The sequence below is a fragment of the Vigna unguiculata genome, chromosome 5 (genome assembly GCF_037176805.1).
Source record: "Vigna unguiculata cultivar grain cowpea cultivar isolate G323 ecotype 2 chromosome 5, ASM3717680v1, whole genome shotgun sequence".
Classification (NCBI taxonomy): domain Eukaryota; kingdom Viridiplantae; phylum Streptophyta; class Magnoliopsida; order Fabales; family Fabaceae; genus Vigna; species Vigna unguiculata.
Window position 1 is genome coordinate 28,602,492 of NC_140796.1, and position 10,128 is coordinate 28,612,619.

The window sequence follows — 10,128 nt, forward strand, 5'->3', positions numbered from 1 at the left end:
AAATTTTCTTCAAATTAGATAAATCTCACAAAGAACAACAAAAGGTGAACTCCCCACATATGTTATTTGCTGACAAAAAGTAACAACACACTATTTTTCGGGTCGAGATCTTCCTTGACAACTTCTCCAACACCTCCACTATCCAGATACTTTTCGCCTATAGCGAACCCTTGGACATTTTATCTTTGCATCTATATAGGTCAGACGTACAGTAAAAAGGGAATTTAGGTCGACCATTGTCACTATAAAAGTATGACCTCACAGTCGGTGCCATCGCGACTTTGAAGAGCATGTCCTTAAACTTATTGAAAGACTAGTAGTACCTGTCATAAAGGCACAAGTTGGACCTCCGTATCAAATACAACCACTTCACTAAGCCTTTGGGTCGAGTAACATAGAAATAAAGGAAACTTTCTAAAAGTGAGATACAAGTATAGGGCTTGACAAACAAGTCAAAATGCTTGTAGACCACCCAACTATTTGGATGAAGTTACATAGGGGCAACATTCAGAAGACGAAGCACACCCATGGTGAACTCGTCAAAGGGTAGACAGACATGCAACGATGGAAAAGAGCCATATACATGTAGAAGAAGTTGTCCTCATCACCCTTACAGTAATGGTAAACTCTGTCCACACCGTTGACTCTCTTGAGAGACAAATAAGTCATGACTCACTTCCCAATCAAATATATATATATATATATATATATCAAGCTTCTGATATGTTGCATGTGGAGTTATTGATGAAGATTTCAAAGCTAGAAGATTGTATTGTATTCGTAGACTATATGACAAAGGATAGATGTCTTTTGCCTTGTGTTTGAACTTTTCAATCTGTTAAAAAGGTTTTAAAAGTTAAAAGGCTTGCTACATATAGTTTCGATATGAATGTAGTCAATCAATTGATTTCACTTAAGTCAAGTTTGAATATACTGTAGGGACAAATCAACTTTTTGAATTCACTTATGACAAAGCTATATTAGTTGGTTTTCAGATAGTGGAGTAACACTTGAGATTTTTTAGCGTGAAAATAGTGATACGAATTTGGAAAAACTCTCTGGATTACATAGTGTGCAAGTGGTGTTTGAAGATCTTTTGAATCTTGGAGCATTTTTTTTCTTGTGTTGAAGCTAGAAGAACACGGTTTTGGTTGGCTAGGGAGAGCCACCATTTAGGTTTGGTTGGCTAGGGAGAGCCACCACTTAGGTTTGGTTGTTCTTGTGCTTCAGTGTGGTTCTTGGTGTTATTCCGAGTTTGTAAGTGGGATCTTACAGTTTAGGGGATAAGATTCTTGTGGGATTTAAAAATGTTGTTGTTTTACTTTATTCAGAAGTGTAATCTTCAGGAGATTTTGTAATTATTTTGATATAGGGCATGATCAAGCTCAGGTTGTCTTGATAAATTGGATGTAGCTCAATTTTGAATGGACTAGTATAAACATTTGTGTGCTTGTGTTTGTATCTTTCTTTCTCTCATTGGTTCTTTATATAAAGTTTCAAGAAATTTGTGTTTAATAGTCTTTTAATGGTTTTTGAGTGATTTGACATTATCTAAGACTGTATCTCTATTAATTTTGTTGATTGAAATCAATCTTGATAAGTTTTAAAGACTTGTTTTTAGTTCATCCTTAAATTCTTAATTATGTAGAATTCCCAACATTTCGATCAACCATTTCTTTATTTTAATCTGTTAAATTATATTACATGAACAAATTAATCTGCTATTTCTATTTTTAGTTGATTGAAAGTGTACAATTCAACAATACTTGCATTCTAATTTCATGGTTGGTCTGATTCAATCAAAAGGTGTTTTAAGAAATTAAAAGTAATAAAAGTTTACAAAAAGGCAATTCAACCCTCCTTCTTGGCTAATTATCCATTTCATTACTCAATTGGTATCTAGAGCAAGGTTCTTGAAAATGATTCAAGTTAATCCTAAAATTGTTTTAAAATGGCTAAAAACAAGCTTCCGTTTGCAAAAGGTGCCTTTACACATAGACTGCCTATGTTTAGTGGTGTTAACTACCAATTTTGGAAAATTTGCACGAAATTTTTCATTGATTCAATTGACCAAGGCATTTGGGATGCAATTATGAATGGACCATGCACCCCTAAACATGTTATTGATAATAAGCAAGTTAACAAACCATGGAATCAATGGACATGGGAGGAAAGAAAGTGTGCACAATGTGATTGTTCAACCAAGAATATTATAACCTCTTTCATTGAACATGGACGAGTTCTTTAGAGTCTCTCAAAAGTGCAAAAGACATATGAGAGGTGCTTGAAGTCACTCATGAGGGAACAAATGATGTGAAAAGAGCAAGGAAGCATGCTTTGATACAACAATATGAGTTGTTCAAGATGCAACAAGGAGAATCAATTGCCGAAGTGCAAAAGAGATTCACACATATTGTCAACCTCCTAATAGGCTCGGGAAAAGAGTCTTATAAGGAAGAGCTAAACATCAAATTGCTAAAATGTCTTGATAAAAGTTGGTAACCTAAGGTAACTACCACATAAAAATCAAGGGATCTATCCATTATGATCATAATTGTATTGTTTGGTAAGCTAAGAGGCACAAAATTGAGATGTATACGCTAAATGATCAAGAATCAAGGGAGAAAAAGGTGAAAATCATAGCCTCGAAAACTAGCATTAAAAAGAGTGGTGAACTCGAGGAAGATGTGGTTGAATCAAGTGACAATGAGAACTTGAATCTACTGGTTAAAAGGTTTGGAAGGTATCACAAGAGGAAAGGTAATAAAGGTAATTAAAAGAGGTACAACTCTAAACGTAATGATTCAAATAACATTCCTAGTTTCTCTTGTTATAATTGTGGCAAACAAGGACATATAAAAATTGAATATCCAAACATTAACAAAGAAAAGGAGAAAGGGTGTTGATTGTAACATCTCGACTAGATATTACGAATTTTTAATAAAATAAAATAGAAACGATATTAATACCTCACTTAATTAAGTTCATTTCCCAAAAAAAAATGCGGAAAAATTTAAAACTTTATTTCATCGTGAAATAACTTAAATCCATAAGTATAAAACTCAATTGTAATATCAAAGTCTAATAACAAGAGTTTACAAAATTATTCCAAAACTATAAAACATCAGAACTCTAAGAAAAATTTCTCCCAATCTAGCCCCGCTCCGGCGCTATGCCTCACCAGATCTACCTACAACATCCTTTGCTTTCGTGTACCGCGTACACGATCGTCGCCAAACATAAGAAGATAGGGTGAGCTTACAGTTACATAAACATATATATATATATATATATATATATATATATATATATATATATATATATATATATATATATATATACATCATATAAACCATACAAGTACACCAAAGGAGTTTCCATCCTTTGAATTCCACACCACATGGCCACCACCATGTTACCCGTGTTCTATGTCTTCTGATGAATACCTCGAGATGTCTTGCTGCCACACCTACCAGCCACAACTAGTAGAGAACGTGCGGGAAACCATGCTATGGACAACACTCTGTAACGCTAGGTGGAGTTCCCAATTTGAATGTCATTCGTAACGTCCCAAGACTACGAAACTCGTTGCTCTCATATCAAGGATGGCAATCTATCTAGACCCATCGTACGAGCCACAACTCGCACACTCACACCAGTAACACTCACCAACCCGAGCCACAACTCAAGAGTTCCTCGCGTTCATTCGCCATCCTGAGCCACAACTCAAGAGATCCCATTTTGAGCCACAACTCAAGGAATGCCACGTACTTAACCCCTATCCTGAGCCATAATAACTCAAAGGATGCGTTCCGAGCCATAACTCAAGGAACACCAGTAAGCCAACCTTCAAGGTATCATCCAAGCTTTGTAGATCACGCCCATCCAAAGCAAGCAAAGCAAATTTTCTGCCTCTACAATATCGCCTAGCGCTACACCAGAGCCGCTAGGCGAAACACGCTTCTAGACCACCTGGCACTGGGCACATGCCGCCAGGCGCCAAGGGCCTCTGTTGACATTGCCTGCAGTTATCGCCTGGCGAAACGACCCTCATTGCTAAGCGCCATACGCTCTAGAGCTCCACTGATTTGGTAGCTTTCGCCTGGCGGGTCAATCACCACCGCTAGGCACTACACCAGTACTTGCGTAGTACTAGTTTTTATTAGGCACTACATACCCCTGTTTCACACATTTCCCAATCATTGAAAACATAGTTACTCTCTAAATTAGATGATTCCATCATACTATGTGACTTATGTGCCATAGTTTCATCATTTTGCACTTAATCAATAGATACACCTTATCTTTGTATTTATGAAATCTCTAAGTCAAGTATTTCATTACACCATAGGATCCATATTCACCACCACCATATTTCTCTAATTTAGATCGGAGTCACAAATATACCTGGAACCTATCATGTATCCCACTGTTACATCAATCTCAACTCAATTACATGTAACATACCCATTATACCTTATCTTAGAATTTTAACACCTCTTTATCTTAGGCAACTCCACCTCACATTTCAACTCTTAAATTAGATTATGGCTCATCATTCAGCAAAATTCTGGTTTACATTGACCTCTATTACACTATCATTATATTCAGACTTTTACATAACTCAGCATTTAGAATACTTCCTAATCTCATTCCACAAATTACCCATTCCTCCTAATGCCATAACCAGCCTATTTCCCCTCTACATTCAAATAAATAAAAACTAACCTCAAACGATCTTTCTAGACCCAAGCCTGCACCCCCACAGCCACGTAGAGTCATCATTTTTGCGTTGGCGCTTGGCGGCAAACCCCATGCCGCTAGGTGGTGCATACATCCTAGAAAATTTCCAGAATTTCCCAACACCCACGAAACCCCATCATTTCACAGTTTTCATTTCTTTGTAGTTTTCTAGCAATTTCACTCAAAATCATAAGAATTCACAACCTAAGAACATTTATTAACATTTTCCAGTGCAATTCAGCCACCCATTATTCTCGTGACATCACAACCCCAATGTTCTAACCCTAAAAGAGAGTTCATATCCATTTCATCGAATTAACTCCAATGGGTAGCCAAATTTTCAATTTTATAGCATCCAATAATCAAGGAAAGATTAAGGCTCCCTTCCTTCCCGTTCAGAATCCACCCAGAACACACAAAACTGAAAAATCGAGTCAATTTGACTCGCGTCGCCTAGCGGTAGTTCATCATCGCCAGACCATTCACCTCGTAGGAACCTAGAAAGGCACAAAAAACAACATGAGTCGCCTAATGGTCATTCAATGGTTGTTTCATGATCATTTTTGTAGTCCTCCTAGCTGCGACTAGGGTTCTATGACCTTTCCCATCCATGCCAAAAAGAAAAATTAGCAAAAGGAGAGTTTAATTTGGGTCTACCAAGGTTCAAACCCATAACCATGCCAATGTCAACTCAATGCACAACCATTCAACCAATTCATGTTTCATGATATTTCTTAAAATTGTAGGATTATATTATCACTCATCACGATCAAGCATATTATTAAAAATAATAATCAGTAAAAAACCCATAAATGACATACATAAGACTTGAACCCAAGTCCTTTCACACAACTAAGTACTCTAAACCATTTGAGCTAGTACTTTTCCACATCACATTAATCAACATTAAATGTCATAAAGGTTCCCACTACCCGCATTTATTATTTATTTATTTATTTAATTAATTAAATTTCGTGGGTCTTACATTGATAGTAATAAAGAAGAATAAGCCCAAGGAAAGACGTGCCTATATAACTTGGGAAGATAATGATGACTTAACAAGTAGCTCATCACAAGGTGAAAGTGAAGAAGAAAAGTTGTGTCTCATGGTTGGATATGAGTCATCTTCATCAAGCCAAGTAAGTTCTTTGTCATCAAAAGACAAGAATGACTATAATAAATTGTTGCATGACTTTGAAGAATTGCATAGTGAAGATAACAAAATTGTCGTCATAAATAATTGATTGAAAGGATTAAACAATTTGCTAGAAAACAAAGTTAATAAGCTAGAATCAGAATTAACCGATTTAAAATTTGATTTTGGAAACCTAGACATGATTTACAGTAATTCAACCTATTATTGTGAAAATCAGTTGGCTGCAAAACCTTGTGAAAACTGCACTATTTTGAAAAATCAAGTTAAATACCTTTTAAAAACCTATGCAAATTCATAAGAGGGAAAACAAACCTATAAGTTGTTCTTGGCTCTCAAAATTGTGTTTTTGGAAAGGCTAGACTAGGTTACAACCTTGTTTTGGAAAAGAAACTAAAGAAAGCCAAGAAGTTTGCTATTTTCTTTTCCAAAAGTGAGCCAAATTATGTCATTCATCTCTTACAATTATTGTATGAAGAAAGGTCATTTTTATAAGAATTATAATGTAAGGAATATGATGTTCCTAAAAGGGTTTATGAAATGGATCCCAAAAGGATCAAGAGAGGTTTAACCATGTTGGACCCAACCTATCAAAGGGTACCATATAATATTAACTTATTTTACAAGTCATAAAATGTGAAAAGAATGACTTGTGGTACCTTGATAATGGCTATTATAGGCACATGACAAGTGACAAATCCAAATTTGCAAAGTTGAACTTGAAGAATGAATGTTTCATGACTTATGGAGATAACAACAAAGGGAAAAATACTTGGAGATGGAACCATAAGTAATGGATCCTCACTAAACATAAAAAATGTACTTCTAGTTGAAGGGTTTAAGAATAACTTGATAATTATAAGCCAACTTTGTGATAGAGGATTTAAAATTGTTTTTGAACCTAGTCAATAATATTTACTTGCTTGATTTGCATCACGCATCAAATATCATAGAGTATTTTCTTTCAAAAGAGGATGATACATGGCTATGTGATGAGTGCGTATTTTTGCCATTATTTAATGTTTAATTTTGGGTATTTAATTGAATTTGTGTGCTTAAAGATTGATTTAATTGGGATTTCCTATTATTGGGTTTATTGAGCATGAGATACAAAAACATGTTAAAAGTAGCTTTTTAGTTGCATAAATGTTCTTTGGATATTTTGAGGTGTGTTAGTGTAGCTGTAGCTAAGTTGAGCTCATGGAGGTGTGGAAATAAATTGATTAAAGCTTCATGACACCTTAAAGATAAATCCAAGAATAAGAAATTATCAAAAGCACAAAAATCCAAGCCAAGCATTCCATGAAGACGACAAGAAAAGCTTGAAAAAAGTGAAGAAGTTTGGCTAAACCAAGAAGAGAGGAAAGAAAAATTGGACCTTACGGTTTTCTTTATCTTTATGATAGAAGATAATTTGGGAAAATATATCTTTAGATATTTTATTTGATATTTTTAAATAATTATCTTATTTAATTATATCATAAAATATTAAAAGATAATAACTACCAAATCTTTTTAAATATGACAAGATCTTCTTGAATCTTTTTAGTTCCACAACAAACAAATATATCTTGAAGATATTGGATTATTTAGAAGATAATTTAAGGAGATTGCAAAGGGTTGATTTGGAAAATTAATACAAATACTAATTGGTGATAATTTATCATATATCTTTAATTAATTAATTAATTTAATTATATTAGATATTGATATTATCAACTAATTATATTTGTCAAATAGTCTATATCTCTCCAAATATTTTTAAATATTTATCTTTATCTTTATTTTAAAAGATATTTGAGAGATTTTAGCAACAGAAAAACCCAGTTCAATTCCTATATAAAGAGATCACCAAGGGAGAAGCAGAAAAAACAAGCTCGGGACTTTGGAGTTCAGGAACCCTTAGGGGGGCCTAATTTCGTTTCCTTTCTCTCTTTTCTTCTCTCTATTCTTCTTTTGTATTCCATGGATTGCTAAACTTCTTGGGTTGATTCCATTGTAATTTCATTTGGATTTTGAGGTTAGAATGAATTAATTTCTTTGTTCTTTTTATTATTGTTGAGGTTTTAATTCATCTATGTCTTTTATCTTTGAATCTCGTAAAAAGTAATGATTTTAAATCTATATGCATGTTGATCATATGAGTTCAAGGGTTTTTAAATTTAATTGAGACTTTACTTTGATTTTATTTAGAAACTTTCATGTGATTAAATGAGTTTTTACCAATAATTGAGACTTTACTTTGGTTAAAGGTATTTACTCTAATGAAAATTAATTGAGACTTTACTTTGATTAATTAAGCTTTTTATTTGGTGAGGAGATAAAAGAATATACATGATTAGGCATAGTAAAATTTGATTGAGAATGTACTTTGATTGAATTTACTATGGATAATCTAAAAGTTCTCACTTTTAATTGAGACTGTACTTTGGTTAAAAGTGAGAACGCCAACAAATTAATTGAGACTTTACATTGATTAATTTGAAAATCTACAACAATAATTAATTGAGCAATAATCTTTATATAACCGATGATGAATCTATTTTGAAAAAGCAATGGAATCAATCTATTTTCTTTACTATTATTTTTATTTCTTTTTATCTTTTAAATTTTATTTCTATCTTTGTTTATCTTAATCCCCTATATTTTTTATTTTATTTGACTAACCGCTTTGTATAGTTTTATAAGAACTAATTTGTTAAAAATCAATTCCGTGTTCGTTGGGAGACGACTTTGAGTTACTTTACCCTTTCTATTTTGTTGTCTACTTTCTTAACAATACTGAAGTTGTTATAGATAAGTAGTATTAATTTGATCGCGTCAACGACAGTGTTATCACTAAGGCATAAAAGGCTTTGTAACATATATATGCAGCATCAGAATCGACTGAATAGAAAATAGTTGGTTGAAGGTTTACTAAAAGTCAAGTTTGAAAAGGATAAAGTGTGTCAAGCATGCCAAAAGGGAAAACAAACCAAGGCTTCTTTCAAACCCAAAAAATGTGTTTCAACTGAAAGGCCTTTGGAATTCCTTCACATGGATCTGTTTGGACCTTCACGAACCATGAGTCTTGGTGGAAACTTCTATGCATTAGTAATAGTAGATGCTTATTCTAGATTCACATGGACATTATTTTTAGCTACCAAGAATAATACATTTGATGCTTTTAAGAGGCTTGCCAAGGTTTTGGAAAAATGAAAAGAATTCTAAAATTGTTTCCTTAAGAAGTGACAATGGTGAAAACCATGACATTAAACACAACTTTTTATCTTCTAGAACTCCACAACAAAATGGAGTAGTTGAAAGAAAGAATAGATCACTTGAGCAACTTGCACAACTAAAAATTCCCATATTACATGGAAACTTTCTTGCAAATTTGTTAAAAATATTTGCAAGAAAAAACTTTTTCCTGCTATTTTTTCTAAGGATATAAATTGGCAGGTAATTCCTTTGTGGGTAATTATTTCATAACAAAATTTATAAGTATTTCCTACAAAAAAAATTCAAAACAAAATTGATAGGAAATATGAGTTTTTTAGTAGTGTTGCTAGGACCATGATAAATGAAACTTCATTGACAAAATACTTTTGGGCTAATGCAGTCAACACAACTAGCTATGTTTTAAATCATGTGTTGATTAGGCCTATTTTAAAAAAAAAACCTTTATGAGCTTTTCGAAGGTAAATTGTCTGTTTTGACTCACCTAAAAGTGTTTGGCTGTAAATGCTTCATTTTAAATTATGGGAACAAACAACTTGGAAAGTTTGATGCTAAAGCGGATGAAGGTATATTTCTTGGTTATACTATAAATAATCATCCATATAGAGTTTATAATAAAAGGTCAGTGACTGTTGAAGAGTCTATGCATGTGGTATTTGATGAAACTAACCCTAAACTACGAGATCAAGTGTTAAAGAATGCAAATGATGAAGACATACTCTTGGAGAAGTAATTTGGTATAGTAGATGAATTAGCTGAAAAAGGAAAACAGTCGACTGAAACAACAATTCCCATCAAATTAACCAAGGAGTGGATTGAACCTAAATGGCTATTAAAGGACAACATTATTGGTGATATTAATCACGGAGTATCCACTAGACGCAAACTTACTTATGGTGAACATGTTGTATTTTGTATCACAAAATGATCCTAAGAATGTGAATGATGCTTTAAATGATAGTAATTGGGTTATTGCTATGCAAGATGAATTAAATCAATTCACTAGAAATGAA